The sequence below is a fragment of the Schistocerca nitens genome, chromosome 6, assembly GCF_023898315.1.
Source record: "Schistocerca nitens isolate TAMUIC-IGC-003100 chromosome 6, iqSchNite1.1, whole genome shotgun sequence".
Lineage (NCBI taxonomy): Eukaryota > Metazoa > Arthropoda > Insecta > Orthoptera > Acrididae > Schistocerca > Schistocerca nitens.
Window position 1 is genome coordinate 513,589,597 of NC_064619.1, and position 22,119 is coordinate 513,611,715.

A 22,119-nucleotide genomic window follows, 5' to 3' on the forward strand; every position below is an offset into this window, starting at 1 on the left:
AAATAGCGGCTCAAGTTCAATGCCGGCAAGAGCCATGCTGTGGTGTTTACACGCAGGCGAATTTCCGATGCGCTGCCACAAATCCGGATCATGGGTGGCCACATTCCGTGGTCACGCACTGGGATATACCTCAGCACTGCCGCCTGGCGCCTGACTTGGGAACCACACATCCGGGAGTTGAGAGGTCGAGCGCTCGGAAAGATGCGCTTGCTGCATCCTCTCCTCTGCTCCACCTCACGACCACGCCGCCCCCATCCCCACCACAATATGGCATCTAGCTCCACTTGCCAGGCCGGTGCTCGAGCACGCGGCCGTGGTGTGGGAAACGCGGCGGGCACCCATCTGCAGACACTGCAACGAGTGCAGAATAAGGCCCTCCGGCTGGCGCACCATCTGCCAAGAGACTTCGGCACAAGGCAGCTTCACGACATAGTGGGAATCCCGACGCTGCAGCGCCGCTTCCGCGGGCTCGCGACGAGGCACTACGCGAAACCTGCTGGTCAGTGGTCTGGGCAACCAACTTCACTGGCGCCCAGCCACCAGATGGCCTGACCTACTTCTGGAATGATCACCTGGCAGCAACAGAAGGAGAAAGCACCCCTGTGACAACCGAGAAGACGAACCAAACTGAGACGACAACACATCCACTAAGATTCCCGAAGCAGTAACAGCAGACTCTGCTTAACCTGCACCCACCGTGCATGGACTGCATGTGAGTCACGACTCACGCACGCACGTAGCAACCGCGCTTATTCAGACGCGACGCCCATGCCCCCAGATTGAATTATTTAATCTTTGATACATTTCTGTAACAATTAGTGACTACCCAAACTGTACGTTGAACTGCAGACGTCCAGGGGTGCCGGATGAAGAGCCTCGCGTTTGGTGGCCGCAATGTTGTAGTTAGGAAAGGAAAAAAGTCATTAGAAAGTAAAAGAGAAAAAAATCTTTCCGAATCTGCGCTAACATTTCTCTGTTACATCTCGTGTAAAAAGTGAACCATTTAGAAAGTATGTTTTATTCGTTCATACCATTTTCGGGGAAAACAACACCATGAGCTGAAGAAGCAGTCGATGAACTAGATATTATATTAGCCAAATTATTAATTACGTGTAATGCAGTAAATGAAGTGTCGTAAACTGTGCGTACGCCACTTGAACAAAGTTAACATCGTTTGCTCATACATACTACGACAAACAAAAATTACGTTTAAGCTACGCAAGAGTTCCTTAATTACAAAATGATCTTAACGTGGGCAAGGGCTATTACTTTTTTATGTGAAGCGAAATACATTACCGGCATTTATGTTGTCACACATTATTATAGAGACAGGTACTGCCTACGTTGACAATGTATTACCTCTCAACAAGTCATTAAATGTTGAGTTTCCAGGAAGACAATCTTCAATTATGGGTACTACAAATAGTATGTTACGGCAAAAAGAAAACAGATATTGGATTTCTGATGTAGCCTTCCAAATGCTCGTCAATTTTCTGCTGTATATGTGCAGTAATGCGCCATTCATATTTTAATTTCATAAATTAATTAGAGTTCTTTATTACCATATGCTGGAACAAAACAACAAGAGATATTTTGAAATTATTTACCTTAAGGGAGGAATACTCTGGATATGTGACAGTCATCTAATGAAGTACTATAATCCAGTGCTTTCTCCGCTCAGGGACTGGGTGTTGTGTTGTCCTAATCATCACCATTTCATCCCTATCGACGCGCAGCTTGCCGAAGTGGCGTCAACTCTAAAGACCTGCACCAGGCGAACGGTCTACCCGAAGGGAGGCCCTAGCCACTCGACATTTCATTTCATTTCATCTTGTGCTGATCTGACAGTTCCCTGTTCAAGATATTGTCATCGTCATTCACACACGATCTGTAGCAGAAATAAGTAAATAATCCTTAATGACGCACAAGCCTAGTGAAAAGTTTTTGCCCTAATTGCAAAATGGCGGACAGCAAGAATCTGCAGGTACGTGGAAATTCTGTGCTCCAAGAAAGACTTCTGTACCCAGGCGGAAGAGCTCACTGGTGACAAGCCATTTAAGTTTCTTGAAATGCCTGGGCTAGCAGGACAAAGCCGATTAGGTTGTGGAAAGGGACCAAAATGAGTTCCTGTCAGTTGCACTCAACATACAAACTTTGTTTATCAATACACAATATTACAACAAGGATGCAAAACACTCAAAACTTTAATCGACCTCCTCTGATTAACTTCAGATCGGCTGAAGGCCAGAAGGCTTAAGCAAAATTAAAATACAAGGTTCTTCTGGAGGTTGCACCCAAGAATATTTTCTAAATCTTCAATCTAACCGGCTGAAGGCCTTAGCAATTTAATTTTAATTGAACTAGGCTGGAGGTCGCATATTAAGCAATAAGAGGAGTTTCAATTAAAAGGCAGAAGGCCTTACCTTAAAACATATCATGCAAATTGGGCTGAAGGCCCCATTCAAAAGCATAACAATCTTATGCCTTAAGGGCAAGAGACGAAGATTAATTTAAGGCCGCTCACCAACAAATCATTTAACGGCTTAAGCCCTAGAAGAAGAGTTTCAGGTTTAAAGGGCAGAAGGCCGTATCTGAAAACATTTCATATCAAATAAAGAGTAACAATCTCATGCCTTAAGGGCAAGACAAGGACATTAATTTAAGAAATATTGATGCTCGGTTGAAAGCCACACATCAACCAAATAACTAAAATCCTAACAGGGAAATTACTATATAACACACAAGGAACGGCACTCAGAAGTTTCCAAGAGTCGGCCTGGGATTGTAACACTAACGCCCATTTAGGTGAGACAGGCAGCCTGTCCAACAGGCCGGCCGGAGTGGCCGAGCGGTTCTAGGCGCTCCAGTCTGGAACCGATTGACCGCTACGGTCGCAGGTTCGAATCCTGCTTCGGGCATGGATGTGTGTGATGGCCTTAGGTTAGTTAGTTTTAAGTAGTTCTAAGTTCTAGGGGACTGATGACCTCAGAAGTTAAGTCCCATAGTGCTCAGAGCCATTTGAACCTGTCCAACAACTTCTTAATCTGGAGGCAACCCAACCGACAGACCGCTGACCGACCAATCAACCAAATCAGTTCTGTTCCACGCAACCAGCAAAACGACCACAAGATTTCAATACACGACACACAGAATATTGGCGCCCACAACGACCAGCAACACCTCAGCTGTCGAACTACACACTGCGCTGGACAGCAACAACACGATGAGGAAAATACACTGCCTAAAATTACGTCAACGACCAGGGGAGGTAACCGGAAAGTCAACGGCCACAAGGCAGAAGATACCGCTGGTGAACTTCAAAAACAGGGAATAAATAAGTTAAGTTAAACTCCACAGGAAGATGGCTCGAATCTTAGCCGACTCACGGGAATGTTGCTCACGGGAATGTCCCAAAAGTGACAACCAGGATCAAACGAAGAAATGTAAACAGTTGAGGCTCGATAGTAAGTTAAGTGAGGATTCAACTTTCATCTCCAAGATCGGTGGGCGACGAACTTCGTAGCACTCGCAAGCAGCACCTCACACTCCAACCGCGAGTGCAGGCCGCCAGCGGCTCCAGCCCGACTCCGCGCGACGGGGGATTGCTTGCTACTCCACGCCAACCGACCGACTGGACTGTTGGTCCGTCCACGACTGCTGCTCCGTCTCGACTGCACTGCTGGTGCGTCTCCCACTCAGTCTACCCGACACATGACGACCCGAAAATGCTACCGGTCGCTCCAGAGATGGTATGACAGTGCGCTTATCGATACGCGCTGCTGCTGCCACTCACGGGCAAGTAAGGAAGGAAGTTAGTGACGCCAGTAAATGGAATTAGAAAACGAGGCAGCACTACCGTAATAGAAGATGACAAACAATTAATGGGATGAACATGAGCCGTACACGGCTCATTTCTTTTTAGTTTCCGTGAAATTTTCGTAAACACTGTCCAACAAGTGGATGACGAAGTTTCTCGTATTATTCTAGAACAATTTTTCAGCAACAGAACGGTGTGAGACCTCATAGAATCTTTTTTTGCACCTATAGGACACAATTACAAATTCACAAATCGGTCGATGTTGACAACCAAGAAATGCCACAATTTACTTGAAATGAGACTTTGTCCTGCGCTTTAACAACATATTGCCGGAAGCAAAATGGCTGATTTGTAAGTTAGCATGCTGATTCATGTCTAATGGATGTGTCTATAAAGTAAAGTCGTGCACATTATTGCACCTCTTTGGTGTTTTAAAATAACTAATTGGTGAGTTCTAGTGGACCATATGGTTGAGGGACAGTTCAGTTTTACAGTCCTCATCCCGCTGATAATTCTGCTTCAAAAGTATCACAGGAGGTCCATGTTTAAGGAACATTTCCGCACAATCTGGTGATGACGATCTTTACGCCATTACAACTGCTCTCTTTGCAAGCCGGATGTTTGTGCCAACCATCCCTCCGACCACTACGGCTTGAACCATCAAGCAGCACTAATCTTAGCTACGGACCTAGCCATGTAGCTGAAACCTCAGAATATCGTTGAAGCATCCTCGTTGTTGTTCGCCGAGGTTCAGCCTCGCAGAAGAACGGAAGCTCTTTCCAACCGCGCATATAAAGTATTTCTTCGGACCCTCAATGATGTGATCGCTAAAGCAAAAGGGAACTTTGTCACTCCTATCTACTGAAAACAATAGTGCTTCATTGTCTCAAGCCGTACACAGAACATACAAATTCTAACGATGCTGACAATATTTTACGTCATTGTAATTTTAAATAAGAAAATTCTGTATACAGTACTGCTAGACATTTCCAGCGAAGAATGCAGTCATCTGTTGTTGTTGTTGTGGTCTTCAGTCCTTAGACTGGTTTGATGCAGCTCTCCATGCTAATCTATCCTGCGGAAGCTTCTTTATCTCCCAGTACCTACTGCAACCTACATCCTTCTGAATCTGCTTGGTGTATTCATGTCTTGGTCTCCCTCTACGATTTTTACCCTCCACGCTGCCCTCCAATGCTAAATTGGTGATCCCTCGATGCCTCAGAACATGTCCTGCCAATCGATCCCTTCTTCTAGTCAAGTTGTGCCACAAACTTCTCTTCTCCCCAATCCTATTCAATACCTCCTCATTAGTTATGTGATCTACCCATCTAATCTTCAGCATTCTTCTGTAGCACCACATTTCGAAAGCTTCTGTTCTATTCTTGTCGCTCCTGATAACGGCGTCCTCTTCAGTAGTCCCCGCCCGGAGATCCGAATGGGGGACTAGTTTACCTCCGGAATATTTTACCCAAGAGGACGCCACGATCATTAACCATACAGTAAAGCTGCATGACCTCGGGAAAAATTACGGCTGTAGTTTCCCCTTGCTTTCAACCGTTTTAATATATGTTAATTGACCCTCTCTTTTTTTTTATCTGGAGAAATAATGTATAGAGCCTTTTTCGATAGTTAACCCGACATGAAATTTCATTTCAGTCGTTAAAGTGCACACCTGTTAGCTGTAGTGGATTAAGTGATTGGAAATAATATAGTTTTATTACTGATAATTATTTTCATATAGATAACTATACTTGACATTTCCTTACATTTAAAAGGCACTTCCAATTATACGGTAAGATGTACGCCTGAAGAGCAAATTAGACAAGTTACATTTTATTTCCTGGCAGGTTATTATTGTTCCGTCCATCGTTATACCACATCACTCAATAACTTCCCCGGGTTCCCGGGTTCGATTCCCGGCGGGGTCAGGGATTTTCTCTGCCTCGTGATGACTGGGTGTTGTGTGATGTCCTTAGGTTAGTTAGGTTTAGGTAGTTCTAAGTTCTAGGGGACTGATGAGCATAGATGTTAAGTCCCATAGTGCTCAGAGCCATTTGAGCCAATAACGTCGGTAAACACATATACACGTATCCTCTCCTCCGACGGAATAGCTAATTTTAACTTGCGCGGAAGGCCGTTATCAAGTTAATTGAAGGAGCTGATATAAGTGGTTCAGACATTCCTTTACCAATTTGGGACAATTTCCTTACACCGAAACAAGAAAAACGTCCAGTAAACAAGGTCGCTAATATGGGTATCTGAAGAGCTATGAGCAATTGCTCAGCAGACGAGATGTGATTCACTGAAGCGGAGACGAACATGTGCTTTTAGCGTTTAGTGCCCATTTTACTAGACATTTTTTCTTGCTTTGGTATAAGGAACCCGTCCCCAAAGTTTGTAAAAGCATTTTCGAAACACCCTGTATATAAGAATTTCCGTGCAGGGTGAACATTAATAAAAACGACAATTTGCAGGGACAGATTCCTGACTGGAAATTAAGGAAAAACGTGCTATGAACATGTGTCCGGAAATACATTGCTGCCACGGTAGGTGGCACCCACGCATGACAATTCCTCTGACCACATGCCCTGTGTTCCTTGTGTGTTGCAGGTGATAGCGATAGTAGCGATTCTCATGCAAGACACACATAATCACACTTTGCCTTACACCATGTTGGCGGGCCAGTTTCCTGGAGCTTGTACTAGGGTTCGTCTCAATATTCTGTAGATCCCGGACCTCCAAATCTGGTGTACAGTCCGCCACCTCACTGCACGTTCGTTTGTCTGAAAGAATCCATAACCACACAAACTCCCAAAAAGGACATGAAATGTTGTGTGATGTGACTGGTGACCGTGAAAGTATTAGTTTTGATGCAGCCATGCTGTGACTGGCGCAGCGTACTGTAAGCAGCAGAATGGCCCGGTATTCATGTCGGGAACAATTCGAGATGGTGTTTGTGTATGGCCAAGCAGATGGAAACGGCCGAGAGGCAGCACGGCTGCATCAATACAAATTCCGGGTGATCAAAAAGACAGTATAAATTTGAAAACTTAATAAACCACGGAATAATGTAGATAGAGAGGTAAAAATTGACACACATGCTTGAAATGACATGGGGTTTTATTAGAACAAAAAAAAAAAAAAACACCCTGTATTGCTAGACGCGTGAAAGATCTCTTGCGCGCGTCGTTTGGTGATGATCGTATGCTCAGCCGCCACTTTCGTCGTGCTTGGCCTCCCAGGTCCCCAGACCTCAGTCCGTGCGATTATTGGCTTTGGGGTTATCTAAAGTCGCAAGTGTATCGTGATCGACCGACATCTCTAGGGATGCTGAAAGACAACGTCCGACGCCAATGCCTCACCATAACGCCGGACATGCTTTACAGTGCTGTTCACAACATTATTCCTCGACTACAGCTATTGTTGAGGAATGATGGTGGACATATCGAGCATTTCCTGTAAAGAACATCATCTTTGATTTGTCTTACTTTGTTATGCTAATTATTGCTATTCTGATCAGATGAAGCGCCATCTGTCGGACATTTTTTGAACGTTTGTATTTTTTTGGTTCTAATAAACCCCCATGTAATTCCAAGCATGTATGTCAATTTGTACCTCTCTATCAACATTTTTCCGTGATTTATTCAGTTTTCAAATTTATACTGACTTTTTGATCACCAGGTACTTTCACGGTCACCAGTCACATCACTCAACATTTCAAGTCCATTTTGGGAGTTTGTGTGGTTATGGGTTCTTTCAGACAAACGAACGTGCAGTGAGGTGGCGGACTGTACACCAGATTTGGAGGACCGGGATCTACAGAATATTGAGACGAACCCTAGTACAAGCTCCAGGCAAGTTGGCCGCCAACATGGAGTTAAGCTAAAGTGTGATTATGTGTATCCTGCATGAGAACCAATAGTATCGCTATCACCTGCAACACGTAAGGCACATACGGAACATGGTCAGTGGATTATGATGGTCCCCTAGACATGTTTCTTAATAGGGTGTGTGATCAGCACGGACAGCAACGCATGCTCTGCAACGTGACGTGCTCCCACGTTGACTAGAAGGAGTTCTTATGGTAGAACGTCTTTCCTCCACGAGAGCGGTTGACCACTGCTGAAATGTCGTTGGTGCATGTGAGCGTGCGGCAGTACGTCTCTGCAATGCATCCCACATGTGCTCGATGGAATTTAAACGGGGGAAACTGGCAGGCCAATCCACTCGCCGAATATCCTCTCTTTCCAAGAGCTCCTCCAGCGGCGCTGTTCGAGGCTGTTGCGCATTGTCATCCGTAAACATGAAATCCGGGGCGAAAGTATCCCTCAAACGACGCTCATGGGGCAGGAGTCTAGTGTCACAATGACGATGACCAGTGAGTGTATTGTGTTAAAAGATTTGGAGGTCAGTACGTTCATGTAACATTATACCTCCCCACATCACAACATAGGGACCACCAAAACAATCATGTTCGACGATGTTACTGCGAGCATTACGTGGCTCCACCTCTCACCACATGAGGATGAGTCCAGCGTCATTACTCAGACAGAACCTGCTCTCATCCGAGAAGAGAACGCGACCCCTATCCTCGCTGGTCCAGTCCCTGTGCTCTCGGCACCTTCGCAAAGGGCGCCGCCGATGTGCAGGAGTCAACAGAACACAAAGTAGTGGTCGTTGGACAAAGAGACTTCCCCCTTGCAGTTGCCGCTGCACTGTGGAGTGGGATATTGCTTACCTTGCAGTCCTGTTGAATGTAGTTGCAATTGCAGCGGCTGTTTGGCGTCGGTCTCTTCTTGCTGTCACACAATGTAGCGGTCATCTGCTGTAGTTGACCGTGGTCTACCATCTCCTCTCCTTCGAACAACAGTGGCTGCTGTGCGGAACAAATGCGGGTGAAACAATCCTGTGAACAATACCAAACTCCTGGGCTACATTCGCAACACTTTGTCCTTCTTCCAGGTTCCGATGATTCTTCCCCGTGTGAAGTCATCCAGATGTTGTCTCCGGGTCACATTGTAATGAATAAAACCACTATAGTGCACCGTAAGTGCTAGCTTATTGACACACACTGTCTCTTTCATTCCTTCAACTGCCTCGGGTTGCGGGTCCAGCCCTATTTGGCGCTCGTTGTTTTTTTTTTTTTTTTTTTTTTTTTTTGGTTGATCACATTTTGTTCTATATTGTTCGTGGAATCTGTTCGGGGCGGACGTCCGATGACACCCGTTTAGGTTCTTCGTTGATCAGTTCACGCAGTTTTTGTATGACAGAGAGTAGCTAACCCTCTGACCGAACACGCCGAGCTACCGTGCCGGCGCCATCAGTCGGATAGACTTAGAACTACTTCAACATCTCAAAATTTGGTAGAAAATCCGAAGAAATTCTGGTCGTATGTAAAGTACACAAGCGGCAAGACGCAGTCAATACCTTCGCTGCGCAGTGCCGATGGTACTGTTACCGACGACTGTGCCGCTAAAGCGGAGTTATTGAACGCAGTTTTCCGAAATTCCTTCACCAGGGAAGACGAATGGAATATTCCAGAATTCGAAACACGAACAGCTGCTAGCATGAGTTCCTTAGAAGTAGATACCTTAGGGGTTGCGAATCAACTCAAATCGCTTGATACGGGCAAGTCTTCAGGTCCAGATTGTATACCGATTAGGTTCCTTTCAGATTACGCTGATACAATAGCTCCCTACTTAGCAATCATATACAACCGCTCGCTCACCGATAGATCTGTACCTACAGATTGGAAAATTGCGCAGGTCGCACCAGTGTTTAAGAAGGGTAGTAGGAGTAATCCATCGAACTACAGACCTATATCATTGACGTCGGTTTGCAGTAGAGTTTTGGAGCACATACTGTTTTCAAACATTATGAATCACCTCGAAGGGAACGATTTATTGATACGTAATCAGCATGGTTTCAGAAAACATCGTTCTTATGCAACGCAGCTAGCTCTTTATTCGCACGAAGTAATGGCCGCTATCGACAGGGGATCTCAAGTTGATTCCGTATTTCTAGATTTCCGGAAAGCTTTTGACACCGTTCCTCACAAGCGACTTCTAATCAAGCTGCGGGCCTATGGGGTATCGTCTCAGTTGTGCGACTGGATTCGTGATTTCCTGTCAGGAAGGTCGCAGTTCGTAGTAATAGACGGCAAATCATCGAGTAAAACTGAAGTGGTATCAGGTGTTCCCCCAGGGAAGCGTCCTGGGACCTCTGCTGTTCCTGATCTATATAAATGACCTGGGTGACAATCTGAGCAGTTCTCTTAGGTTGTTCGCGGATGATGCTGTAATTTACCGTCTAGTAAGTTCATCCAAAGACCAGTATCAGTTGCAAAGCGATTTAGAAAAGATTGCTGTATGGTGTGGCAGGTGACAGTTGACACTAAATAACGAAAAGTTTGTGGTGATCCACATGAGTTCCAAAAGAAATCCGTTGGAATTCAATTACTCGATAAATAGTACAATTCTCAACGCTGTCAATTCAACTAAGTACCTGGGTGTTAAAATTACGAACAACTTCAGTTGGAAAGACCACATTAATAATATTGTGGGGAAGGCGAGCCAAAGGTTGCGTTTCATTGGCAGGACAGTTAGAAGATGCAACAAGTCCACTAAAGAGACAACTTACACTACACTCGTTCATCCTCTGTTACAATATTGCTGCGCGGTGTGGGATCCTTACCAGGTGGGATTGACGGAGGACATCGAAAGGGTGCAAAAAAGGGCAGCTCGTTTTGTATTATCACGTAATAGGGGAGAGAGTGTGGCAGATATGATACGCGAATTGGGATGGAAGTCATTAAAGCAAAGACGTTTTTCGTCGCGGCGAGATCTATTTACGAAATTTCAGTCACCAACTTTCTCTTCCGAATGCGAAAATATTTTGTTGAGCCCAACCTACATAGGTAGGAATGATCATCAAAATAAAATAAGAGAAATCAGAGCACGAACAGAAAGGTTTAGGTGTTCGTTTTTCCCGCGCGCTGTTCGGGAGTGGAATGGTAGAGAGATAGTATGATTGTGGTTCGATGAACCCTCTGCCAAGCACTTAAATGTGAATTGCAGAGTAGTCATGTAGATGTAGATGTAGAAACCTAACTAACCTAAGAACATCACACACATCCACTCCCGAGGCAGAATTCGAACCTGCGACCGTAGCAGCAGCGCGGTTCCGGACCGAAGCGCCTAGAACCGCTCGGTCACAAAGCCGGTATAATTAAATGATAATGAGGACAACACCCAGTCCCTGAGCGGAGAAAATCTCCGACCCAGCTGGGAATCGATCCCGGGCCCCTTAGCGTAACAAGCCGCCGCCCTGACCACTCAGCTATCGCGGCGGCCCCCATAATTTTTTTTATATATATGAAGAAGGCGCTGTAGTCACCATGACCTCACACCATGTGACGTCCAAGTTTCTAAGCACGGCTGAGAGACCTTTGGCAACATGCTCCCGCCGAGTAGTTAATATGTTATGTTAATCTAGATCGTCCTTAAGTTCTGGAGAGCAGTGGTCTCAGGAAGAATAGTTAGTTTTCAGGGATATGACGGGAACGATCATTGAAGCAAAAAATTCTAGTAAACATGGGCATTAAAATGCATAGTTAGGCAGAAGTAGCGCGTACGAAATTCATTTTGGCAACTCATACACACCGAAGAAACGAATATTTTTTACTCATTTTGCTTTCTGCACTATAGCTACATTTGGGAAGAGCCTTGTCCAAATTCATTCCGTTTTCTAAATTGGACATGCTGGCGAACGCATTTTTTCTCGTAGATTGATGTTTTTTGCAATCGTACGGAAAACTTCTATCTCGTTGAATATCATGTTAGTTTATTAGGACACCTTGTATTTCCGACTTCTTTACGATATTGCTTCCCATTTATAGCACCTCGCTGCAGAGAAAATAGAGGTTGAGATGAAAAACTGCGCATTATGTTAAGCAGTGACTGATTGTGAGACGCTGACCAGCGCGAACAAACACTTGACTATAACGATAAGAGCAGCAAAAGAAAATCACAAGTAATGTACAATATTTCTCTCCAGAAATTTTAAAGATTCCCAATAGGGAATTGTCGGTAAGGATAAAGCCTTGTGCACTATCAATGAATATATTGTGTGACAACTGCGTCGAAAAAAGACCACACACGAAATACTTATTTTAGACCTTCTGGTACTAGTAGGGTCGATTTTCCAAGGGCGCCAACAATGAGCGAGCGATTTGCGACATTGACGATATGTTCATAAAGAAGTCTAGTACAGTGTTTATAATTGGCCGAAATAATAGATACTCATTCACAACCTACTTAAAAGAACATTCAGTTCAAACCAAACAGACGCAGAACAACTGTGGTTAAAACCCAGATGCATCATAACACGTGTACTAGTAAATAATTGCCAAGTAAAGTAATAGATGACGGAAAAGACACCTTGGTTTAATAATGTCTTTCGGAGAACGTAGAGAAAATAGACTAATACAGTCTTGCTAGAAAAGAGGCTTCAAGGGAGCTGACAGAAAACTTAAAGGGATCTGTGCGTCCGTAAGAAACCTACAATAACTTCAACTTTCAAATCCTGATGAAAGAGAATTTCTGAGAAATTCGGATACATGCAAAGTAGATGAAAAGATCCAAAGCTTCTACTCAATATCTCGTGAACATGTCTGGTATCGAAACTGAAGACAGCATAAAGAAAGCAAAAACATTAAATTCTACATTTAAAAATATATTTACACTTGAAAGTGTTATCAGACAAATGTTTGACTGCCGCACAGATCCACAAATAAGGGATATTGACAAAATTAACACCAATATCGAACTTCAATTAAGACCACACAAAACGAATTAGGTCGAAGGCAATGAGAGAATTGTAATTAGTTTTACACTGTATGCATTGCGGAATTAGCCCCTTTCCTCGCTCAAATTTCTACTGACTATTTAGTGCAGCGAATAGTTCCGCCTGATCGGAAAAGGATGTGGGCACCGTCGCTGTGTTTGATTTGTATCACATCATTGGTAAATTCGTCTCTATCACTGTTCTGACCAGTTACGTGTTACAGTAAGAATTCATTATAGAGACATAAGAGCTTGTAGTTCATTACACTATGCCACGCACTGAAAACATTATATTCACTTCTATTTGTATTATCACTCTCCAGAAAATCCAGAGAATATGCAAATTGCTCACAGACGAGGAAATTCGTGAGACCAGCTTAGAGCTAACGATGAATGGTTTATCTGTTGCAAGATCAGAAGTCTGAACAAGTGTTGTTAATAATGCTGCCTCTTTAACTGACGTAAATTCAGTATAAATTGGCAAATGAAACAGTTCTTTGTCGCATGAAAACTGGAATGTCTCTATCAACTTTTATCGTCATTTGAGCGAAAGGGACTGAAGCAATGATGTTTACTTCGGTAGGCAATACCTTCATCATACTATAGAAAGTAAAAACAATTCAAGAAAAAAACTGGAATTATTTTTCCTTGATGTTACTTCTACTCCATAAATGAATTTCAGAATAAACCCAACTACTAAATTAAAACTAATGCAAAAGCCAGTGACGTACAGCGACAGCATTTAGCTATATTTTCATTCAGAGAATACATTATGTTGTGCCACCTGGAGCAGTTCATTGACGTCATTAGAAGAAGTTTTACTTTTCATAGAAAATGCAAACTCATAAATATAGTTCACCTAAGTATTCATACATATCAACTAGTGACTTCCACATCACATCTAGGTATCCAATATATGATCCACAAGACATGAAATGATTTAAACTAACCCAAGTTGCGTCATTAAAAATGTAGTATGTAGAATGAAGTGATTTTTATTGGGAGGTTATAGATGTTATTACAGGGAGCATCTGAACATTTTGTAAATAGAACGATGCCTACAGCCCAAAATGTATCAACATTGAGTACATACATATGGAGAAATTCGTCCGGAAATGTCACGTAGAATTGGCACACTAGGTATAACACAATTCCTTTTATTTTAATACTTCATAAACATGGGCATACAAACGTTGGAAGATACTATCTGCTCACAGGGGATGGCTGGTATCCGGTCACATCATTTATCATAAGCCAGGCGCTTTGTGACTGACTGAAACAACAAAGATTCCAATGGGATTTTCCGCCAGAATGTTCCCTAGTTAAACAAAGGGCTGGAAGTTGTCGCCAGTTCGCTTTTGCAAAAGATATAATAATGGTGTCATATCACTGTCTAATCAAAAGCATCCAGGCATCTCTGTGTAATGCGGAATCGATCACTGGATGTCACGACAGGCATACCCACCAGAAAAAGGAGGCGGAAAGAATTGTGTTGTCGGCAGAGAACCAATAACAGTAGAATGGATCGATCAGGGGTGCTCAGTGGCTTCGAAAATGGAGTAGTCACTGGATGTTGTGTAAGTAACAAGGCCATCAGGAAGGTTTATACCCTTGTAATGATGCCCAAGCCGACTGTTGATGATATGACTGTGAAATGGAAACTCGAAGGAACAAACACAACGAAAACAAGACCACACAGATCTTTTGTGCTAACGGACAGGAACCTTCGATCACTGCCGAGGGCGTTTGAAAAAAATAGCTTGAAATCAACGGAAGGAATAACTCGTGAGTTCTAAAGTGCTACCAGTAGTCCAGCTAGCACAATGACTGCGTAGGGAATTAAAAAGAATGGGTAGCAGTGGTCGAGCAGCTCCCTATAAGTCACACATTTCTGTGGTCGATGCTAACAGGAGGACCGTAAGAACTTCCCCTCACCGATTTGATTCACAATGACAGGCTGTGTAGACCACGACTAGGTCAGCTCTCAACCGTTTTCGAGAAAATCTAGTTTGGACATTTTATGCGTGAGTTAAATACTTCGTATGGTCGTTATTAATCAAGGATTCCGCAGCCAAGCGAGGTCTGTGGATCGAATCTGGCTTCTGGTGCCCTTTCTTGTTTCATCCCCGCGTAATTCTAACAACAAATATGCATGGTACGACGCGAAACTGTGTGATGACCGAGCGCCGTTTACGAATGTAACCCGAGTTTGTTTTGCAATATTCACAATGAAGAAAAAAAAAAAAAAAACATTCACATGCAAAGATTCGGAGTGCATTACAAGTCTTCTGTGTCACAATCATTATTGTTTCCTGTGTTTCCAAGATCAGTATAAGCGCGATTCGTACAGTGCTCCATTGGTCACAGATTATACGTGCCACACATGTAGATAAAATAATATAAATAAAATGACTATGCTGGTTTGATTGGAAGTTGTTGTGTAAAATTTTTTTTCACAATATCATTACCAAACTTTTTCTCCATTTTTCAGGATAAAGATTATGAAAATAAATAATGAATCTTACAGTAATGACAGATTGCACGCCGGCCGCGGTGGTCTCGCGGTTCTAGGCGCGCAGTCCGGAACCGTGCGACTGCTACGGTCGCAGGTTCGAATCCTGCCTCGGGCATGGATGTGTGTGATGTCCTTAGGTTAGTTAGGTTTAAGTAGTTCTAAGTTCTAGGGGACTTATGACCACAGCAGTTGAGTCCCATAGTGCTCAGAGCCATTTTGAACAGATTGCACAGCCATAATAATTACATGGGAAGAAAAAAAATGTGCAGGCGGATATATTCGATCCATGGACCTCGCGCTTCTGAAGCTAAATCATTTTGTTCGTTATTGTTCGTTGCATTTGTTTGGGGCAGATGTCCCATGACACTCGTTCAAGTCCATCGTTTATCCATTCACTCAGTTTTTTTTATAACTAACCCTCTGACCGAACACGCTGAGCTACCGCTCCGGCGTACGCTCGGCTGCTGGCTAGAGGCCACACAAAATACACACATAAAAAAAAATTGCATCACCTCGGTTCCGAGACTTCCGGAACATGTACAAAAAACTGGAGTAGAGATCAAGATGAACATCGTTTTCGCTCTTTTTATTGCTCATGAAAACCACACATTGCATGTTATACCACCATACAGCGAGAGCTGTTTGTCCAGACTCCTGTACCCACTGGTACCTCTAATACCCAGTAGCACGTCCTCTTGCATTGATGAATGCCTGTGTTCGTCGTGGCATACTATCCACAAGTTCTTCAAGGCCCTGTTGGTCCAGATTGTTCCACTCCTCAACGGCGATTCGGCGTAGATCCCTCAGAGTGGTTGGTGGGTCACGTCGTCCATAAACAGCCGTTTTCAATATATCCCAGGCATGGTCGATAGGGTTCATGTCTGGAGAACAGCGATGTCGTTGTCCTGAAGGACGTCATTCACAAGATGTGTACGATGGCGGCGCGAATTGTCGTCCATGAAGACGAATGCCTCGCCCATATGCTGACGATATGGTTGCACTATCGGTCGGAAGATGGCATTCACGTATCGCACAGCCGTTACTGCGCCTTCCATGACCACTAGCGCCGTACGTCGGCCGCACACAATGCCACCCCAAAACAGCAGGGAACCTCCACCCTGCTGTACTCGCTGGACAGTATGTCTAAGGCGTTCAGTCTGACCGGGTTGCCTCCAAACTCGTCTCCGACAATTGTCAGGTTGAAGGCATATGCGACACTCATCGGTGACAAGAACGTGATGCCAGTCCTGAGCGGTCCATTAGGCATGTTGTCGGGCCCATCTGTACCGCGCTGCATGGTGTCGTGCTTGCAAAGATGGCCCTCGCCATGGACGTCGCGAGTGAAGTTGCGCATCATGCAGCCTATTGCGTACAGTTTAAGTCGTAACACGAAGTACTGCAGTTGCACGAAAAGCATTATTCAACATGGTTACGTTGCTATCAGGGTTCTTCCGAGCCATAATCCGTGGGTAGCGGTCATCCACTGTGGTAGTAGCCCTTGGGCGGCCTGAGCGAGGCATCTCATCGACAATTCCTGTCTCTCTGTATCTCCTACATGTCAGAACAACGCCGCTTTGCTTCACTCCGAGACGCCTGGACACTTCCCTTATTGAGAGCCCTTCGTGGCACAAAATAACAATGCGGACGCGATCGAACCGGGTATTGAGCGTCTAGGCATGGTTGATGCTGTGTTGGCAGAAGAGCCAACACCGTATTGCTAGAGGAGGCCGAAATGCACGCGTTTAATTACACGCAGACTGGCGTGAGGTCTGGAACAAGGTAAAGTAATTGAGTCTAATAAAAAAGAACGTAGTTCTTGGAATACTTAACTTTAATCCATACTTGGTGTACATCGCTCTTGATGATACAAAAGTATAATCCCAATATAACTGGTAATGGCGCCTTGCTAGGTCGTAGCAAATGACGTAGCTGAAGGCTATGCTAACTATCGTCTCGGCAAATGAGAGCGTATTTGTCAGTGTAGCATCGTTAGCAAAGTCGGCTGTACAACTGGGGCGAGTGCTAGGAAGTCTCTCTAGACCTGCCGTGTGGTGGCGCTCGGTCTGCAATCACTGACAGTGGTGACACGCGGGTCCGACGTATACTAACGGACCGCGGCCGATTTAAAGGCTACCACCAAGCAAGTGTGGTGTCTGGCGGTGACACCACAGTTGAACTACAGACAATACGAGCCGTGTACCTCCTTCCTAGTGGAATGACGGACTGATCGGCTGTCGGACGCCCACCGTCTAATAGACGCTGCTCATGCATAGTTATTTACACCTTTGGGTGGATATAAGCGTAGGCTTCCGCGGCCGTTGTCTTCTTCAATAAAATTCTTCAGGGTATCAGACCGCATCGTCATAATTTTAAAATGCGCCAACGTTTCGGCCAGCGTTGCAGCTAGCCTTCATCAGGGCCTTACGTTAACGTTAACGTAAGGCCATGATGAAGGCTAGCTGCAACGCTGGCCGAAACGTTGGCGCATTTTAAAATTATGACGATGCGGTCTGATACCCTGAAGAATTTTATTGAAGACCTTTGGGTGGGTTTAGCGACATCTCTGAACAGTCAAAGGGACTGTGTCTATGATACAATATCCACAGTCAACGTCTATCTTCAGGAGCTCTGGGAACCGGGGTGATGCAAAACTTTTTTTGATGTGTGTGTATAAATACGCTCGGTATTATCGAAAGGGTGAGAGTTGCGCCTTCCAGTTTACATAAGTTGAAGTCGTGCGCTGATGAGTTCATCAACCTGATTCCGATGAGTCTCGTCAGTTGCCGTACGCTGTGCGTCACACACGCTGAGCTTAGTACTAGCGCTTCCTTCATTACGAGCACGAGCAACCCCACGTCGCACATTAATTGTTGAATCCTTGTCAGCCGCTTTTATGTCATCTCGTTGTCTCTGTAGAGCTGCACCATGGGAAGCAAGGAGAGGATGTTGGCTGGAGGCTGGTATCCTCATTCTATAACACAAGCTGCATGCAATTACTAACTACGTTCTTTATTAACATAAACAAAGAGCTACTTCACTTAAGCTTCCACGTGCTGTGGTACAAGCTGTCCTTCATAGTCCACTTTAACCTCACTGCTGTTGAAGTACAAAGTCCGCTATGAACATTGTTATGTTCGCTATGTGCTGCCTGATTGTAAGCTAGAGGCTGTGGCTGTGGCTCCATCTTGGTGACATGTACAACTCAGACGGCGTACAGACTCAAGCTAACTGAACTAACTTGCCGTCTGGTCCGCGGTGACTATCTAAATACTGACGGCCGAGAGGGTATTGGCGGCACGTTTCCAGTGAGTCTGTCGTTGGCCTCTATCGATGCTCTCATAACCTCTATGCCTCTTGGTGTGCTGGCGCCAGCGTAGGGCAGCTCATTAATACACTACTGGCCATTAAAATTGCTACACCACGAAGATGACGTGCTACAGACGCAAAATGTAACCGACAGGAAGAAGATGCTGTGATATACAAATGATTAGCTTTTCAGAGCATTCACACACGGTTGGCGCCGGTGGCGACGCCTACAACATGCTGACGTGAGGAAAGATTCCAACCGATTTCTCATACACAAACAGCAGTTGATCGGCGTTGCCTGGTGAAACGTTGTTGTAATGCCCCGCATAAGGAGGAGAAATGCGTACCATCACATTTCCGACTTTGATAAAGGTCGGATTGTAGCCTATCGCGATTGCGGTTTATCGTATCGCGACATTGCTGCTCGCGTTGGTCGAGATCCAATGACTGTTAGCACAATATGGAATCGGTGGGATCAGGAGGGTAATACGGAACGCTGTGCTGGATCCCAACGGCATCTTATCCGCATGGCTGTAACGGATCGTGCAGCCACGTCTCGATCCCTGAGTCAACAGATGGGGACGTTTGCAAGATAACAACCATCTGCACGAACAGTTCGACGACGTTTGCAGCAGCATGGACATCAGCTCGGAGACCATGGCTGCGGTTACCCTTGACGCTGCATCACAGACAGGAGCGCCTGCGATGGTGTACTCATCGACGAACCTGGGTGCACGTATGGCAAAACGTCTTTTTTTTCGGATGAATCCAGGTTCTGTTTACAGCATCGTGATGGTCGCATCCGTGTTTGGCGACATCGCGGTGAACGCACATTGAAAGCGTGTATTCGTCATCGCCACACTGGCGTATCACCCGGCGTGATGGTATGTGGTGCCATTGGTTGCACTTCTCGGTCACCTCTTGTTCGCATTGACGGCACGTTGAAGAGTGGACGTTACATTTCACTGCGAAACCGTACATTCCGGCAGGATAATGCACGACCGCATGTTGCAGGTCCTGTACGGGCCTTTCTGGATATAGAAAATGTTCGACTGCTGCCCTGGCCAGCATATTCTCCAGACCTCTCACCAATTGAAAACGTCTGGTCAATGGAGGCCGAGCAACTGGCTCGTCACAATACGCCAGTCACTACTCTTGATGAACTGTGGTATCGTGTTGAAGCTGCATGGGCAGCTGTACCTGTACACGCCATCCAAGCTCTGTTTGACTCAATGCCCAGGCGTATCAAGGCCGTTATTAAGGCCAGAGGTGGTTGTTGTAGGTACTGATTTCTCAGGATCTATGCACCCAATGTGCGTGAAAATGTAATCACATGTCAGTTCTAGTGTAATATTTGTCCAATGAATACCCGTTTATCACCTGCATTTCTTCTTGGTGTAGCAATTATAATGACGAGTAGTGTAGTAATAATCTTAACAGTTTTCCCTTTATCCAAAGACATTCTTGAATTCGTTCTTGAATCGGCGTAACTACTCGTATTATTGTTGATATGTTTGTCGAGTTGACGCTACTTTTATCGTTGATACGTTTATCGAGTTGACACCAAAAATCTATTATCGTTGATAAGTTTGTCGAGATGACACTAAAAACTACTTTCGTACATTTCATCAGAGGTTCACATCGTGTCTTATCGATATAAGCGAAATGATACAATTGTTGTGATTTCATATTAGTCTCATCAGTTTTTTAACTTCTTTCATTTTTGAATTCATTCTTCAGTTGGTGTGACTATTATCGCTGATAAGTTGGTCGAGTAGTAATAACGCCTTTCCGAAACTGTTATAACTTTGCTTCTGTTTATGCCCAAGATAAATGAGCACGACTGAGAAGATTAACAGAAAGTGAAAAGGAGCGTGAAGAGCGTTTAGAATCGCAGCGTTCTAGAAATGCGTCGCTCTGAATGTGGGTATTCCCAATTATGGTGCTTCAGAGCCTAACCCCTCCGAAACTGTGTAATGCAACTCGCCTTAAAGTGGTGTAGCTTCGTAATAATATTATAGAATCTGAAATCCTCACGGACTGCGGAGCTGGTGAAGTAGTTTTCGTACCACGCATACCTCTCATTCACTACAGTATCTCTCGCATTCAGGAGGACGACGGCTCAATCCAGCGTCCAGCCATCCTGATTTAGGTTTTCCGTGATTTCCCTAAATCACTCCAGGCAAATGGCGGGATGGTTCCTTTGAAAGGGCACGGCCGACTTCCTCCCCCGTCCTTCCCTAATCCGATGAGACCGATGACCTCGCTGTTTGGTCTCTTCCCCCAAACAATCCAATCCGCGACAGTATCTCTTTCCAATTGAAACGCATGCAGTTTTCCGTGAGCATATGTTCGCCATGCTCATCAAGTCGAAAGGACAGACGCAGCGAGTCGCTGTTGTGGACGTAAGGGCGAACTGTTTCTCACATGGACAACTCTACGTAGGTTACCGGGTCAGATAATTTGTTTATAATGGTTGCTATGGGCAAAACATCGTATGCTGTATACAAAGAAATTCTTTAATTTTCGTAATTTCTTTAAATACCATACTTGGCTGTTCCCCTATTCAGGTCTATTGGTATTTCATATTTCAAATATCTGTATCTGTGCTTACAAACACATCAGTTCTTTACCATTGACAGCTTCACATTCAGTTTTTTATATCCGTTTTTCTCACCGATAATAAGCGTCAGGAGTTTTAAAAATTCATACGGGTTTGAAATCCATGCGCACGAAGTCGCGGTGAAACGTTTGTTATAATATTGATAATAATTATTATTACTATTGCTGTCATTATATAACAGAGGGTGTGAATGTCCTAATATTGTATTTATTAATAAATAAATAGAATGAAAGAGGTACGTAATTAGCTTTAGTAGCTTTGCTTCTATCTTTAGAAACAAATTGTAGAGAAACCAAACCCATAGTTGGATCCAATAGACGGCAGTTAATTAATACAGTTTGCTTAATTCCCTTGCAGCATAATTTGCTCAGTGGAGAGAAAGGAGGGGATGGGCAAAATCGCGGTAGAGCGTCTTCGTGCTCTGGAGGCAGCGACTAAAGGGGAGAGGGGGCAGAACTGAAGGGAATGACGAGTCGACAAGTTGCGGCGGGAACCGTGCAAATGCGGAGAGGCGCCTTCACCCCTTCAACATTCCGCCCCCCATCCCCACCCTCCCGCACCACCATCGCGGTTTGGCATTACCGCAAAATAAACTTAGTCGCTAAGCGCGTGCGCGCGCGCACACACAGCTGGTGGCGCAGACATAACTGTTGACATGACCCGCGGTGCTCGCAGCTATCATTTCAGGTAACTGCAGCGGCGGCGGCGGCAGCAGGCGCGCGGGCTGGTTGATTATACATGCAGGCAACCCGACGGCGGCAAGCAATACATGCTGAGTAGGTTTGTTTAGAGCATGGCAAACAAACAGGGCGTCCCGCCTGTATGTAATGAAAGCGGCCCTCGGCTACGTGCGAGCAAGGCGGAGGCGTCGCGGCGCCCGCCTCCAAATACGCGACGCCGAACGCCGGCAGCGCGGCTCGGCCACACCCCGCGCGTGTCGGCGCCGTTCCCACACGTCGCTCCTGCTGCTACTCCTACTCCTGGGTGCTTTGTGCGCGCCGCAGACGTCCGCCGC